This window comes from Carassius gibelio, chromosome A20 (genome assembly GCF_023724105.1).
Source record: "Carassius gibelio isolate Cgi1373 ecotype wild population from Czech Republic chromosome A20, carGib1.2-hapl.c, whole genome shotgun sequence".
Taxonomy (NCBI): domain Eukaryota; kingdom Metazoa; phylum Chordata; class Actinopteri; order Cypriniformes; family Cyprinidae; genus Carassius; species Carassius gibelio.
In genome coordinates this window covers 6,340,489-6,355,057 of record NC_068390.1, presented here as the reverse complement: position 1 = coordinate 6,355,057, position 14,569 = coordinate 6,340,489, and the positions used below count along the sequence as shown (strand labels likewise).

The window sequence follows — 14,569 nt, the reverse complement described above, 5'->3', positions numbered from 1 at the left end:
AGTTATTAAACATTATTACATGGCTTGGTTGAATTCCAATGTGGAATGCGGTCTGTTATTTCTTGATATCAGACCGCTGCGAAGCACTAGCGGTGCCAGGATTTTGATTGTAGGTGGGCCTTCAGAAAACTGGATGGGCCAGTTAAAATAAGCCAAAAAACAATAAAAACGGGTTCCCCTTTCATCTCCGTTTCAGCGCTTTTCTGGGCACTGAGGACAGCGACTCCGTAGCCTACCTGAATTTAATGTGTAATTAGCATAGGTAAAAAAAAATTTTTTTTTAAATTGTTAAAAAGACATTTCAAGATATATTTCATGTCTGTGAGGCCTACGCTGAGTTTCGTTAAATTAGGATGAAATGCACTCCAGTTCACTAGCAATGCAAGTGGCCGCGAGGGCGCCTGCATGATTAGGCCTGTCGTCTGCTATACTTGCTTCTTATGTATTAAATCCAGGCAATTGGTTGATAAAAAAAAATTATTAAAATTAAGATACAATTTATACAAAACGAAATTCACTTCAAAAAAGTATTTCTACTAAACAAAACTTAATTAAGTGGTCAAAATCATGTCTGACCCGCTCCATGTCTCTCGATATCTTATCTTACTCGTGCGGTTCACTTTTCATAATCAACATAAATTAAAAAATAACATTATAATATTTTAACAAATATTAAACTAAATAAGCATATTTAATGTCTACAACATGTATAGTAGACCTAGAATCTCTATTTGTACAAATTGCTGCACATTCATTTCATTCTGAATTTTGCACTCATAAGTTGAAAGGCATTTGTTTGTGCATGCATGTAAAACATATCTGCAACTTTTATCAAGTTCACTGATAATTATGCGTGCATTTATGAATTATTATCTTAATCTATAATGAAACAAGGACGAAACATATGCTTTGTTTGTTTAGAATGGAATGGATCGCAAATAGATCAGAATGAAGAAATGAACCATAGTAGAAAATTTTTTTTTTTCCGTCTATTTGAAAGTTAGGCTAATAAACATGTTGCATTCGGCGGCCTGATTATGTCATTTTTTATGTTACATAGCCTGCCTCCAGTTTTCCTCACCTTGACTAATTAAGAGGCGATACTTGACCGGCATATCATCAAAATGTCCGGAAAAGGAAACCTCTGCCGGTCACTTTGACCGGCACCATTTTTTTCTAGCGGAAACTCTGGTATATATGTATTGGGTAGCATGGGAGAGTGAACTTCCTGCTATCACATCCATTGAACTACCAAGAACGTATGGTCCTGTTGATCTTGATGGAAACTCCCTTAGGAGGGAGTTGCACGTATTATGTGATGCCTCAGAATTGGCTTATGGATCAGTGGCCTACTTTAGGACTGTCAATCAGGAGAGTGAAGTTCTAGTCTCCTTTGTGATGGCCCGATCCAGAGTTGCACCTCGTAAGTCAATTTCTATACCTCGTCTAGAATTGTGTGCTGCCCTCACCAGGGTTCAATTGGCAAATTTGTTGCAGAGGGAGCTTGATCTGCTCATTCAACAAACAATACTGTGGTCTGATTCGATGACAGTACTTAACTGGATTCGTTCGGAGACTTGCCGCTATAAAGTATTTGTTGCAAACCGCATTACTGAAATCTTCGAGTACTCTGCTCCTGATCAATGGCGTTATGTTAATACCACTAGCAATCCAGCTGATGATATCACTAGGGGCAAGAATCTGACTGATCTAACCAAACCTAATCATTGGACTCGAGGCCCTTCTTTCCTTTATTCTGACCCTGATCAGTGGCCAAAATTCCCTGGTATGACTGAAAACTCTGATGCTACAGAGTTAAGGAAGACTCTGTTCTGTGGCCTTACTGATGTTGAAGATAACTTCGTGAATCTTGATGTTCAGCAATACAAGTCGTGGAATGAGCTTGTTGAAGCTGTGGCAGTTAACTCTCTGCTGGACAAGGCTAAGATTGAACTTCTCATGTTGCAACAGGCTCAGAGGAAAGACTTTGCAGAGGAGTATAGTGCATTGCGAACTGGGAAAAAGTGTTCCATCTAGTAGTCGATTGTACAATCTTGCACCTGAGTTCGATCCCATTGCTGAAGTTATTAGAGTAGGAAGGCGACTTCGACATAGTCAAGAACTGGCTTTTGATACCATTCATCCAATTATTCTTGATTCAAGAAACTCTATCGTTCAACTTTTGATTGCAGCTGTAGATGCCAAATTGGGTCATCCTGGAGTAGATAGAGTTTATGCTCATCTTAGGCGCTACTACTGGATTTTAAAAGGTAGACAAGCTGTGAAGAAATATCAAAGAAAGTATCTGGAGTGTGCCAAATGGAAAGGAAAACCAATAGTTCCTACGATGGCTGATCTTCCTCCATCTAAGCTCAATCCGTTGAATGGACTGTTTTGGACCATTTGTGATCAAGTCTGGTCGTAAGACTGAGAAGCGATGGGGATTACTTTTCAAATGTCAGACCACTAGATGTGTTCATATAGAACTGCTGACTAGTCTTGACACTGATAGTTTTTTAATGGCACTCAGTCGTTTTGTAGCTCAACGAGGACAACCTTATGAAGTGATCTGTGATCATGGAACTAATTTTCATGGGGGTGAAAGTGAACTGAAAAGTGCCTTTGACCAATTAAGTCCAGTCTTGCAAGAAAAGCTGTCGAATCATCAGATCAAATTCACCTATAATCCTCCTTATGCTCCACATTTTGGAGGAACGTGGGAGAGGGAAATCAAGGGTGCACTTCGATCTGTTTAAGGAAGTCAAGTAGTTACTGAGGAGGTTCTAACAACTGTATTGGTGGAGGTTGAAGAAATATTGAATTCCAAACCTTTAGGATTTGTCTCTTCTAGTGCTGATGATTTTGATCCTGTTACTCCTAATTTGCTTCTAATGAGGCGGCGGGATGCTTCGTTACCTCAAGTGATTTATGCAGATTCTAATACTTTATCTCAGAGAAGATGGAGACATAGCCAGGTTCTGGCGGATCAATTTTGGACCAGTTTTATTAGGAATTATCTGCCAAATCTACAAATTCGCCAAAAATGGCAACAAGATCAAGGTAACCTGAAAGATTCTGATGTAGTCATGATCTTGGACCCTCGTGCTTTATGGCCCATTGGTAAAGTATTAAAGACTTTCTTGGGCAAGGATGGCCGTGTTAGAGTTGCTGAGATAGAAATCAAAGGGAAATCTTATGTTCGTCCTGTTAGCCGGCTTATTCCTTTACCCTCTATTAAGGATTAGTCTTGAGTATTATGTCATTGTGATTTTCTAGAATTGAAAATATGATGTCGTATTTTGGGGCGGCTTTGTTGAAAAATCCCATGACATAGTAATTGTAGCTCCACCCACTGTTGACAGCTGCACCCTATTCTGACTCCAATTAAGGGCTTTTAAAAAGGGTTGCTTTAGAGCAGCAATCAGTTCACTCCTTGTTTACTGCTCTTTCATATGGTGTTGTGGCTGTGTACAGATGTAAGTTTATTGTTTTGTATGGTTTGGATTTTGTTTGTAATTCCTTTTGATTGTTTAACTTTTATTTGTTTATCTTGTTTAAGTTCAGAAACCAGTCTGATACACCTGTGGAAAGAATGATGTACTGGCATTGGTGAAATAAACGTGCAACTGGATGTTGTCGCAAGGTGTTTTAACTGACATCCCATTGTGATGCTCCCCCTGCGAATAAGCAGTATACTAAGAGTCTTTTACATATATATATATATATATATATATATATATATATATATATATATATATATATATATATATATATATATATATATATATTCTGGTTTAGTATCATCTGTATTATAAAGAATAAGAGCGTCAACTTTCTCATGATCAACCTTAAGAGACATTTGTGATGATTTGAAAGTGATGCATAATGTTGCATCTGTGTACTGTAGAGTATACTGTATGTGTACGAAAGAAAACATTTTCATTCTAATTATGCTTGTGTATCAGTACTTCTGGTTTCACACAACTATTTTTTTTTTCACAATCTGTATATCTATTATGGTATTTTGTTAATATTATATCTGTACTTCATAATACATTTTTATGCACTTTTTGTGTTGGCATAGATTATCACAGTTTGATGATAAATAGTATATGTACACACTAAAAAAGGGCACAGGCTGCCATTTACAAACTTAATCTCATGCAATTAATGTCTTGCATTTGAAACAGTTCAAATAAGGAATAAGTGACCATACAATGTGATCTCACTTAATCGGAGACAGAAGTGTGATAGAAGTAAGGGGCATTATCACAGGAAAGGCATTAAGGTTAAGACACCGGTGATTATTGGCAGATGTGTGAGAGGGGAAGCATACTGTTTTTGACTGACTGACTGTATACAAAATAAGAAATATATATATATATATATATATATATATATATATATATATATATATGCTGACATATTCAGCATATATAAACAACAACAACACTGCTTCATATTCAGCAGGATTTACACCAGTGTCACATTTTAAACTTAGTTTTTTTGCATTATCCCAGAAGCACCACCACACTCACCAATGCATACAGCATGCATCGACATGTAATTGGGAGCATTATGAAAGATTAAGTGTTATCAACATGTCAATTTATTATAAGAAACACAAGACTTTACAGCCAATGACATTTACAGATGGGCAGACTCAACTGATTTTCTTCTGTTTAGTGTTAATCACCATCTAACTCAACCAGTCAAGAGTTACATTTAATCTTAGATATTATATGAATATGGTCCTTGAAGCATAGGTTTTATTATCTGACAATAATAATAAACAAATAAACATTATAGGCACAAATACAAATGTACTTTAGTTACTGTAGTTAGTTCTCTTTTATTGTCTCCCTTAGGAGAAATTTGTCATAGGCAACTGGGAGAGCAGATCAAAACGCACGGGAAAAAAAAAAGAAAAAAAAATGTTTTTGAAAAATATGGTGTTATTGTTTTGGCAACTTTAAATTAAAACATCTATGAAAACTTCTGTGATGTTCCTTCAAAATAAGATTTTAGTAGACCTTTTTTAAGTATATTTTACTGTGCAATTTCTTACATAATTTCTTTGCAATTTCAACGCGATGTCTATTTTTCATATCTCCGTTCATTATATCTAATGTGACCACGCCCCCGCACTTAACGCGCTATTTAGATTCAAACTGAAAAGCGCGTCTTGAATACGCCCACACAGAAGAAAAAGCAGCCAGACTGTTCTTCGAGTTTTTATTTTATTTTACTGTTTGCTTCGCGATGAGAGGAATAAGACATAAATCACTCCAAAAAGATGTGATGTGGTTGAGGATTTGAGAAATGGATTTCCTCAGAAAAAAAGAATGAAGCACTTTATTCAGCAGAGATCATAAACATGAGTAAGTCTCTTTTTATTTATTTGTACTAGTTTTCACATAACGTGTAAACATTTTACTAGTTAGACTTTTTCCAAATACTTTTCCCAAACTATAATTCCGGACTAAATGTATAATCAAGTGAAACATTATGAAGTTTCAATAACAGTATACAATACTATACCATTCAAAAGCTTGATGTACCTTCAATACCACGACTTAGGTGCCCTTGAGCAAGGCATCGAACCCCCAACTGCTCCCCGGGCGCCGCAGCATAAATGGCTGCCCACTGCTCCGGGTGTGTGCTCACAGTGTGTGTGTGTGTGTGTTCACTGCTCTGTGTGTGTGCATTTCGGATGGGTTAAATGCAGAGCACAAATTCTGAGTATGGGTCACCATACTTGGCTGAATGTCACTTCACTTTCACTAAATAATATAAATGTGTCAAATAGAGATAACTCTAAAAAATGTAAAAACAATGCAGTTCTTTCAATTTATTCCCCCTAAAAAAACTGAAAAATATTCTCAGCTCTTTTCAACATTAATAATAATAATGATGATGATGATAATAAATGTTTTTTTTTTTTTTTTTTTTGGTAGAAAATAAGATTGTTAAAATGATTTCTGAAGGATTGTGTGACTGGAGTAAGGATGCCTAAAAATTTGTTTGAAAGTCAGCTTTGATTGTCCCTAATAAACTGTTTAACTGCTCCCCTATGGAGCCAAAAGAGTGTCAATAATGATAAATGCACACACTACATTCATAAATACACACACAGGATACACAAATGCGCACAAAATTCACAAATGCACACACCAAATTTAAAAAGCACAGAAGATTCACATATGCATACAAAATTCAGAAATGCACACAAAATTCAGAAATACACACACAATTCAGAAATGCAAACAACATTTACAAATGCACTCAAGATTCACAAATGCACAGGACAAGATTCAGGAATGTATTTCTGATGCACAAACACATATATCTTGATTTACAAAACTGCTTGAGGTCACTGCATTTGACACACAAATGCATTTTTTTTAAACAGGGAATGATCTGCAACCAATCAGATATCTCCCTTGTTTTAGCCAATCACAAGAATGCGCCCCACGTGGGGGATTGTTTACTTATAAGCCAATCAGCGAACGACTCACTTTCCTCAGCGAACGACTCACTTACCTCACGCAGCTGGCGACTCATTTTGCACAGCCGGCGACCCACTTTGCGCAGCTGGACACCCACTTTGCGCAGCAGGAGACTCACTTTCCGCAGCCGGAGAGTCACTTTCCTCTCGCAGCGAATGACTCACTTTCCTCATCGAACGATTCACTTTCCTCAGGAGTCACGCAGCGAACGACTCACTTTCCTCAGCGAACGATTCACTTTCCTCCCGAGTCACGCAGCGAACGACTCACTTTCCTCAGCGAACGATTCACTTTCCTCACACAGCGAAGTTGAGCGAATGATTCACTTTCCTCACGCAGCGATCAACTCACTTTCCTCAGCAAACGACTCACTTTCCTCATCGAACGGTTCACTTTCCTCACGAGTCACGCAGCGAACTACTCACTTTCCTCATCGAACGATTCACTTTCACGCAGCGAAGTTGAGCGAACGATTCACTTTCCTCACAAAGCAATCAACTCACTTTCCTAAACGAACGACTCACTTTCCTCACGCAGCTGGAGACCCTCTTTGCGCAGCCGGAGAGTCGCTTTGATGGCAAAGTCACTGCACCACAGGCATATCGCAATGTGTAAACGCATTCATGTGATTGGCTTATAAGTAAACAATCCCCCACGTGGAGTGCGTTCTTGTGATTGGCTAAAAGAAGGGAGATATCTGATTGGTTGCTGATAATTCCCTGTTAAAAAAAAATGCAGTGAAGTTCACAGACCGCAAGCAGTTTGTAAATCAAGATATATGTGTGTGTTCAACAGAAATAAATTTCTGAATCTTGTCCTGTGCATTTGTGAACTTGAGTGCATTTGTAAATGTTGTTTGCTTTTCTGAATTGTGTGTGTATTTCTGAATTTTGTGTGCATTTCTGAATTTTGTATGCATTTGTGAATCTTCTGTGCTTTTTAAATTTTGTGTGTGCATTTGTAAATTTTGTGCGCATTTGTGTATCCTGTGTGTGTATTTATGAATCATGTGTGTGCATGTATGAATCCTGTGTGTGCATATGTGAATGTAGTGTGTGCATTTATCTTTATTGAGACTCTTTTGGCTCCATACCCCCCCCCCCAAGTGGATATTAAATTATGTTGTGGGATAATTAAATATATTCTTAATAAACTACAAACATAAAATTATATACTTTTATTTTGTTCTCACATTCTTTCTTGTAAGTCCTCCCTCACAGTGGCACAGTTGAATGAGAGGCTCATTATGCAGCTCATTATGCAGGGCTTTGTCTTCTCAGGTGTAAATCACAATGATAATCATGATAGTTGACGCCTACTCGGATAAGACTTTTACCAACAAAAAGTGTTTTAGAAAATTTAAACCAATATATTGTTTTTTGTGAATGAGTAAACAAGATGATTTTCACATAATTTAGAAAGAAAAATTCTAGGCTACAAGCTCCAGTTCTCAACAATCCCGGGAACCAATGTTATGTATGTGTTTTATGGCCTTATTCAAGTGATTTAACATTTTTAGTTTTTCACTAACCATGCATAACATTTTTTTTTCTCAAAAATACAATCATTTACATTCATGCATTTCACATATTATTATAGCCCAGTTTGTGCTGATTACAGTGATATTAGACTTTACCCATTTAGATATTTATAAGAAACTGAAAAAAGCACAAATATCAGGGCATGACAAAACTCCTCCAGGCCCCAAAAATACCCTTAGACTCCAGAGGGTTAAACCAAACTTTTATTTTGGTGGGTTGTAGACATTTGTAGGGGTGGGTTGTATACAGAGTTTCTGTGTTTATATTTTGTGTCTGTATTATTATTATTATTAGTTATTAGGCCAATATTTCTGTTTAAATTTCAAGTTACATTAAAATTAAATTTTGACAGGTTGTCATAAAGACATTGCCGTTTCTGTCTGTACAGTATATGATACGAATAAATAATGATAGTTTCATCCAATGAAATGTTCAAATACTCTCATAGTGCATTGGTGTGCACATGTGTAGCCTACATCATGTTTCAATATAGCGAAGAGCTGAAAACACCACTCATGCTTCAGTGTGTGTGTGTGTGTAGTAGAGCACACATTGAGCGCTTATTCCCAGAGACATGTAGAACAGTACCTTTAATATTCACAGACACTAGTCCATATCGAGATTTGATTAAATGTACAGCCCTACTTTTGATTTATTCATTCATTCATTTAGTAGACTACACCACTGTAATGTTAGTTATTTATCATCTCAAAGTCTGTGCTTTCATTATAGCTTCATTTCTTGATGGATAGATAATCCATTTTTACCTCTTTCTTCCTGTGTCTCCTCGGGACTCCTGGTTCCCTCGCGTTGCGCACTCACTCAGAAAGTTTTCAAAACAAATCATTATGTTGCTGCTCGTGCGTCCTCTCGTGCTGCTGCATTCACTGCAGTCGGACATTGGAGATTCACCCTCGTAAATTTTCAAATTGGCCATAACTTTTAATTCATTGCTGCCAACTGGGGTGGCAGCAGGGGTGGCAATGCTTTCTTTTAGGGTGGCATTTACCACCCTATGCCACCCTGGTAGATCCGCCCCTGGCCATGATGCAAAGCTGCAACAGTGAACTTGAGCCACCCCCTCAAGTTAGCCAGGGAAGAAGCATACTTAAACATGTAAAAAATCAGTTAAATAGGCAGTATATTTCAAAATAACCACTGAACTGAATTATTTAGTCATACTATTTGACTGGTAGTCATGTTGGCACTAAAATAAAACAAATAAATAAATAAATAATCAGAACTCTATTTCATTTGTGTTTGGGTGTCTATTACGTCTGTAAACTTTTGAAACATGTGACTTGAGGCTGAGCTCTAATTGGCTTGTTTCAGATTGTCCTAGGGGCGAAAGCACTACAACAGACCCACCCGCTTTTGATTTTAGCCTCATGTGATTGGATATCTCTTTCAAAATGAAAATAAATTAGATTTTATTTGTACAAAAAAAAAAAAAAAAAAAAAAATCCTGTCACAATAATGCTGATTGGCCAGCTATCCAGTGCGCTGTGATTGGTTGAATGCCTCAAGCATGTGATGGAAATGTTATACCCCTTACCATACTGTGATGCCGTGTGTTCCAGCATAAGGAGACAAAACCAATAAAACCTACTACAAACAAGGCATTTGCTGCATACAGTGGGGACATAATTACTGATTATAATGACCCAGGGTTATTCAAATCTTGCCCTGTAGGGCCAGTGTACTGCAGAGTTTAGCTCCAACCCTGATCAAACACACCTGAGCCTGTTATTCAATGTCTTTAGGATTGTTAGAATATCACAGGTAGGTGGGTTTGATCAGGGTTGGAGCTAAACTCTGCAGTGCACTGGCCCTCCAGGGCAAGATTGGAATAACCCTGACTCGTACTGTATTTTTACGCATTGGGTTGAGTAAACATAAAAAAATAAAAAAATAAAAATAAAAAAAAAATGTCGGTCCTGCAAATCTTTTACATATGAAAACCTACTCACAGACTGTGAGTCTGAAGCACCAGACTGTTCTTGCAAAGTTGGAATTGCCCCACATTACAGTAACAGACACTGGCATTGTAGGCTACTCTCACAGGAAACAATCCTTTGTAAAATGTGCTACACACATCTGAATATTTGGGTTGAACTGTTCCAGAACAGTGTTGTAAATACAACTTAACTAGATTTCTAGTCGTGTCCACTTTTGGAAGGTCAAACAAAGTAGATTTGCTTTCACAATGAAACACATGATCTCCACGACATGGTGCTGGCGGCAACAGCAAGAAAAAAAGTTACATCTTCTTTCTTTGCATGAACATTTGCACTGCGTTATGCTAGTTTTCCCACATTGTGACATAGACATGTGGGATGTGTTAGAATGAGCCATTTTAGGTAGGCGTGGTTGACTCTTAACTTTTATAAAGAATATCTCTTTGGATTTGAGACTTTAGTCTTTGCAACTTTACAGATCTTCTTCATGCACCAAGGGCATGCAGCAATCCAAAGAGAAAGTAAAAACTGAAATTGCATCATATGACCCCTTTAGATAACTTTTGCCGTGTTTCTTTTTTGAAGGCTGCCCCCTCTGTAGGTCTTATTTGTTGGCCACATACGTCACTGAGGCAGTCTTCCTTCAGAAAAGCCATACTCCCCGTGAGACATAAATTAACATAACTGATAATTCCTATTAATGAGACAGCCTTGATGATGTACAACAAGTACGACCTCAGGAAATACTTTGAAATGAGGCATTGCATTTCTGCCATTTAAGCTATAGGTCATCCACTGATTTCTCTAAAAAGCACCTCAAACACCCCAGCACGGTGATGGCCAATGGCATTATCTTTGGACAAAAATTGTTTTTTTTGTTTTTTTCTAACCACACCTTACTAAAAACATTGCTTCTAGTGATGCTGGCCACACAGAATTTTGTATTGGAAGACAATTTCAATGATTAAATGTTTCAAAATGTAGGAGAAACCATTAATGGGACAACATATATAGAACACGTAGGCCAATACAAAAGTCTTGTAGGGTCCTTTTTTTATTCTTCTACATCTCCTGCACAGTATTGTTCAATTCTGTGTACTCTTCTAAATTTAGAAACCTGGCTGAGAGAGAGAGTAAAGCCCCACAATGCAGGGCTCTTCTGCCTTTACAGAGCCCGGAGGTCACATCGCCCTTTTCAGAAACATGGGGCAATTACAGCCCACTCCTTATCTGCCATTTGCCCCCTGGAAACCAGAGGAAGGAGTCACGTGTGAACAGCATGCCAGTACTCCAGCACACTGACCTTAGAGCAGCTTTGCGTGTGTGCCTCCATATACATCAAATCATTGGTGCAATCGTTTGTGCATGTGAAATTAATATTATATGCTAATATTTCTGTGCAGAAATCACAAACACTGCACTTTGACTCTGTATATGCACAATGCAAGCAACAAAAATAGCAATCATATTTAAGTAGATCTATAAATAATACACAGTCAGTTGCCTAATATTGGTCATGTAGCACATAATGTATATTATATTAAATATTATGAAAATGTAATGTTTTTGGTGTCAGAGGCAAATAGAATGACAAATAGAATGACAGTGACAAGACAGGATACACAATATACACATATACAATATACAAAGTAGTCAATAGATGCCAAATCTGTGTAAATGTGTATTATGCACAAATCTAAGCAAATGTAAAAAGATGTATGTGTGTAAATTAAATTAATGTATAGATGGTGTTGTGAATTACACGTTTATTGCCAAGTTAACTGTTTATGAGATGGATTGCCCGAGGGAAGAACCTGTTCTTATGCCTGGCGGTTCTGGTGTTCAGTGCTCTGTAGCGTCAACCAGATGGCAGAGGATGCAGAGGATGGGTTCAATGACTGCAGAGTATATAAGTATCAGCTAGGCATGTGCCCGAATAAGAATACGGTATTCAGAAAGGTAATGACGTGTACTAACGCACCCCTTAAGGGAATAAATACGATATGTATAAGATGCTTTCTCTCACAATTATGTCGTTGGGTAATTATCCTGTATATAAATTGTGGGCATCAGGAAACCGCTATCAATATGCAGGACATTGAAATCACTTATGAATGAGCCTTTGCTTTTTGATTTCACGATCACACATAGCCTACTTTACTATGGAGTGTCATTACTTACCATACATTTCACAAGATTAGATAAATCATTTGCCATCAACCTCTGCCATCTCTCCTTACCTCTCTCTGTTTATGTGTTAAGTGAAATTGTATATACTAACCATGTCCATTTAGAGGCACGGTAGAATATATTATACATTTTCTGTGCCTTTATGAATACGGATTCCATATTCAGGCTCATCCCTAGTATCAGCAGCTCCTGTGGCAGGCTGAAATACAGCCTCTGGTGGGTGTTCTTGACAATGGAATCTATGTGGAACTCCCACTTCAGGTCCTGAGAGATGGTGGTGCCCAGAAACTTGATTGACTCCACTGTTGTTACAGTGCTGTCTATGATGGTGAGTGAGGAAAGAGCAGAGGGGTTCCTACTGAAGTCCACTGTCATCTCCACTGTTCAGCTCTAGGTTGTTAGAACTGCACCAGACAGCCGGCTCTTTAACTCTCTCTCTGTAAGCCGACTCGTCTCTGTCCTGGATGAGGCCAATAAGTGTGGTGTCATCTGCGAACTTCAGGAGCTTGCCAGAGGGGTCTTTAGAGGTGCAGTCAGTCATTGGTGTACAGTGGGAAGAACAATGGGGAGAGCACACATCCCTGAGGGCTGCCTGTGCTGATGGTGCGGGTGCTGGATGAGAATTTTCCTAAACTTACTAGCTGCTGCCTTTCTGTCAGGAAGCTGGTCATCCACTGACAGATAAGCTGAGTTCATTTGGACAGGAGGAGGTTTGGGATGATAGTGTTGAAGGCCGAGCTGAAGTCCACAAAAAGTATCCTCACATAAGTCCATAGTCTGTCCAGGCGTTCTAGTATATAATGCAGTCACACATTGACTGCATCATCCACAGATATGTTTGCTTGGTAAGCTTACTGCATGGGATCCAGCAAGGGTCCAGTGATGTCCTTCGGGTGGAACAGTCTTTCAAATGACTTCATGAACACATATGTTTAAGCCACAGATTTAAACATAGGTTCAAAACCACAGGTTTGGGTTTCTTTGGGACGGGGATGATAGTGGAGCATTTAAAACAGGAAAGGACTTTGCACAGCTCCAGTGATCTGTTGAATATCTATGTGAAGATGGGGGCCAGCTGGTCAGCACAGGTTTTTAGACATGCTGGTGCAACACTGCCTGGGCCCGGTTCTTTCTTTCTTTTCTGTTTCCGGAAGACCTCACACACACTTTTTCATAGACCTGAATTGCAGGAGGTGGAGAGTGTGTTGCTGAACGTGTTATTAGTTCTATGGAGAGAAGGTCAGAATGGGTGTGGTTTGTGATATAGATGAATAATTTTTTTTTTTTTTTTAGTTCCTCTTAGCCACTCTGAGTGTTTTTTTTTTTTGGGCTTGTTCAAACAAGGCTATGTTCCCATTCCTGTAGGCATCTTCATTGACCTGACGGAACTGTCTGAGTTTTGCAGTGAACCACAGTTTGTCGTTGTTGTAAGTAAAATGAGTCCTGGCAGCTATGCACATATGCTTACAGAAACTGACGTATGATGTTACAGAGCTCGATCAGATCAGTGGCAAAAGCTTCAAAACACTTCAATCAGTGCAGTAGAAGCAGGCATGTAAATCCCACTCTGCTTCATTAGGCCATCTTTTTATAGTCCTTATTACAGGTGTAGCTGATTTCAGTGTCTGTCTGTAACTCGGTATAAGATGAACCAGACAGTGACAGATTAACCTTGGGGCAAAAAACAACAACAACAACAACAAAAAACACCTAGAAGTGTGGTGTGTACTGGCGAATGTTCAGAAGTTCATCCCTGGTAAAACGTATTTTGTTCGAAAAACAACATAGGAAAAACTGACAAAAACATTAAAACAAATGGAGAGCTCCTCACCAGGGCAGCCATAAACAGCATCATCTTAAACTTTTCTGACGTCGACAGATACAGTATATCCAATATCAGTCAATACCAATAAATCCCAAAAATCTCTAATAATAGATGGTAGATAGCAAATATGGTAATATATACTGTGCATCTTGCAAAATTTAAAAAAAAAAGTGACGTTTAAAATGTATCCAGTTAACAAACATATGCTGTAGTAGCCGTGCTGGTATAGAGTGATATCAAATGTCTACTTGATATTTTGTTTATACGACAGTTCAGTGGCTTAAGTGTGTCAATAGTTAAATATTAACCGAGCGTCTTAAAAACCCTTTTGTTTGTGGAACTTCTTCCTTCAAGTATCAGGTTGTCAGTTTAAAAATTGACCCCAAGCCTCCATTACTAGTTTGAAAACATCATTTTAGAACTAGTATTGAAGAAACGTTGAGTTGCTTCATTGATTTTTATTTATATGAATTAAAAACTCTTTGTATTATGAGAGTTGAGTATTATGAGAGAGTGATGGACTGAGTGAGTGTGATTACCTGGAGT

The 14,569-nt window shown here is 38.1% G+C and overlaps 1 protein-coding gene across 10 annotated transcripts in view; it reads left to right on the top strand.

Annotated features, from left to right (window-relative positions):
• Positions 1-14,569, top strand: part of nrxn3b (neurexin 3b) — a 402,278-nt gene that overhangs the window by 68,351 nt on the left and 319,358 nt on the right. The gene's annotated exons all lie outside the window — the stretch shown is intronic.